Source organism: Hesperophylax consimilis, chromosome 9, assembly GCF_061612785.1.
Source record: "Hesperophylax consimilis isolate HC1 chromosome 9, BYU_Hcon_1.0, whole genome shotgun sequence".
Lineage (NCBI taxonomy): Eukaryota > Metazoa > Arthropoda > Insecta > Trichoptera > Limnephilidae > Hesperophylax > Hesperophylax consimilis.
The window spans coordinates 12416369-12419608 of NC_142844.1; the positions used below are offsets into that span (position 1 = coordinate 12416369).

The 3240-nt window shown below is 31.7% G+C and overlaps 1 long non-coding RNA gene across 1 annotated transcript; it reads left to right on the forward strand.

Moving 5' to 3' along the window:
* The first annotated feature begins 460 nt into the window (after positions 1 to 460).
* On the forward strand, positions 461 to 2764 carry LOC149420927 (uncharacterized). The gene is made up of 3 exons (XR_016302601.1): positions 461 to 887; positions 2151 to 2236; positions 2566 to 2764. It is a non-coding gene; the product is annotated as an uncharacterized LOC149420927 (long non-coding RNA).
* The last annotated feature ends 476 nt before the right edge of the window (positions 2765 to 3240 follow it).

Genomic DNA, 3240 nt, shown 5'->3' on the forward strand with positions numbered 1-3240 from the left:
TTTTGACCATGGAAATGCAACGTTGAAGAATCGGATATCATGTAACAAAAAGAACTCACCGGAATAAGCACTGACAAAGAACTTAAGGGGCAATTCTGTAGGGCTAGCTACAGAAACAAATTCCCGTTGCTTTCCTGCTTCTTTTTGATTTGCTGTAATACCTCACAAGGGTGCCCCTGTCTGCACAATGTAAATACAGAGCAACTATACCGCCACCCGGTTGTTGGGCAGGCAAGGGAAGGGAATATTTTACTAAAAAAATAAACAATTATCACATGGAACGTTAAGGCGACACAATACCCTGATAACGGGGATTTGCCCCGACGCTCACATTTTAATTATTTCTGATGAGCTTATTACTAAAATCTTAAATGTTTCTAGAGGGATTCGAAGGGATGCAAGTTATTTATATTTAAGATTAATAAAAACAGGACCTTACAATTAAATATATTATGTAAAACGATAAGTACATTTTATTAAATGTAAAATGTTGTAAGATAAGCGGCAAGTACCAGATTTTATTTTTCTAGACGATGAATTAGTAACTTCCCGACGACTCCCTCACAAAAGATTAGAGATTTTATTAATGTATTCATAAGAATTAATTAAAATAAAAACACTCGCGAAAATCCAATTTCTGGCCAGATACACGAAAAACGACCGCCAGTACTTCAAAACTCTCTATTGTGCGTAGTATATTTGTGTGCGGGTTGACAAGGAGTTACTACGTATTGATTCAGACGCCGCGAAAGTTCCGGCCTGTAAGGTTGTGTCACCCGGCCGGTCGCTCCGGTCATTTCTTTTACGTATTTTTTTATTTAATCAAACGATACTTTGAAATCTATTAGTGAAATTTTCTGTTTTTTATAATTTAACTTCTTCCTCAAGTGAGTAAAGGTTTTTTATATAAATAATAAATATAAATAATAACCAATACAAAAGAATACATTGTTAAATGCGTAAATGTGTAGGCACTTGAGAAAAAAGGTGACACTAAAGTATTGTCGTTATGTTATTATATATCATTTCTAGCCCAAGTAGACTTTTTTACTATTAATCTTTTTTTTCACGCGACGCGGCTGTCTGTCCGGTTGTCACAACCAGCGGCACAGAATGTTATAGAGTGCCCCTTCACTAGAATCGTTTTCCTAGTTTTATTTATTTACGCCCTACTGGGCTTTTACATTAATTTCTAATTATACAGTCATGTTAGTTGTAACAATGGAATATCTAATAAATTATGGTAAAATAAAAGGAGTTTTTTTACTAAGGAGTGGTATTCTCTTATATTTCAATAAAGTGTTTGTGAAGAGTTCGTTTCATTACTAATACTCCAGGGCAATTACCGATTCGCGATCGTAATTATTCCGGTAGTCCCAATTTTTTTATATGTTTTATAAACTGGTCCCCTGATGTAAAATCTGAGTTTCCGACCTTGGCACACCTGTGCTCGCGCCGCCATTTTGAAAAAAACCGGCCGAAATCGCTCCAAAATCTAGTTTTTCCAAAATATCTCATTCCCAATGCAAATTTCGGCTAAATTAGCTAAACAATTAAAGTAGAACATAAAATTACTTACTACTTTTGTGTAAACAATTTTCTTCAATCTCTAATAGGTACCGAGGTAGAAAGTCGTAAAGGTGCGTATATTTTTGAAAAAAACAAGTTTTTTGCGCGACTAGCTTTTGTTTTTTGTAAATATCTCGTTTCCAGTACAATTTTGTGAACAAAATTATTGATACTAATTTTGTAGAAAATAAAATTTCATAAAATAAATAGGTATTTAATTTATGTGTTTTAACTCTAATATGTATCCAAGCTCTTATCCACCAAAACCAGTTAAATTACCCAACAACAAATTTTTGAAATTCGAAAGTTTTTTTCCATAAAACAAAAACTCTACATCGAAAGATTTTCTCCATACAGACAATTAGACATATGTCACCTATAAAGTACCTAAAGTCATTCGAATATTAAAAAGAGTCATTAATCTTTTAAGTTTAGATTGTTAGATCATTTGTTGTAGATAGAATTGTGCAATTATCTCCCCAAGTTACTGCACTTACTTACGTTGAAATGATTTTCAAATTTAAGGTAAAATTGAACCAATTTATAATAAATCTCTTGGCTAATATATACTTACGTTTCAGTTAAATATGGGAAAACAGAAGACAAAAGGAGTTTTATCCCGAACAAAATTACGGCACCAAGGAAAATGTTTAACGGAATGGAGAAGGTACTACTTAAATACACACATAAAAATAGATCTTTGGGATACGTTTTTTACAGAACATAATTGTACAATGTCAGCTTAAATAATTTTATATATGTAGATATATACATATATACGCAGTCGATAAACTTCTGAGCATATTGAATTTGGAATATAAGAAGTAAATTAATTTTGATTTCCGGTGACATATTTTTATTTTTACCGAAATGCATTTTTTACACCAAATAAGCTCAGGAATTGTTGGTGAAAGTTTGTCGGGCATGTCTTAATACATCTCTAAATAATTAGGGAATAGAGACAGTATAAATAATTAACAATATTTCTCATTTTAGGAAAAATTCCGCAAGACTTCATCCAGATAATATTGCAAATAATAAAGAAAATACGAGTATTGTGTTAAACACTATACCGACACTCAACATGGTAATTTTTTCACAATTTCTGTAAATATAAAGTAAATAATATTAATTTTATATGATTAAATAAGCGCTCTAAAAAAATTAACAAAAACTGACATTATTTTTCAGCACGGACCAGAGATGAATGAACCTGAAAAGTTTTCACTATTTGCTGGCTCTAGTTCTTATGACACTAACGTGCATGCCGTTTCCAGCCCCTTATAGCTAGGTCTGACGCAGGCATGATGATTGTTGTCAACTGATATGTTCTCACAACAATAATTGTTGAAGAAAAATAAAATTAAGGAATGAAATTTAAAACACTTTACCTCTGTTTCAATTTTTGGCCTGGTTTTGGTGGATTAGAGCTTGGATACGTATTAGAATTAAAACACATAAATTATATACCTATTTATTTTATGAAATTTTATTTTCTACAAAATTAGTATCAATAATTTTTACACAAAATTGTACTGGAAACGAGATATTTACAAAAAATCAAAGCTAGTCGCGCAAAAAACTTGTTTTTTTCAAAAATATACGCACCTTTACGACTTTCTACCTCGGTACCTATTAGAGATTGAAGAAAATTGTTTTCACAAAAGTTGT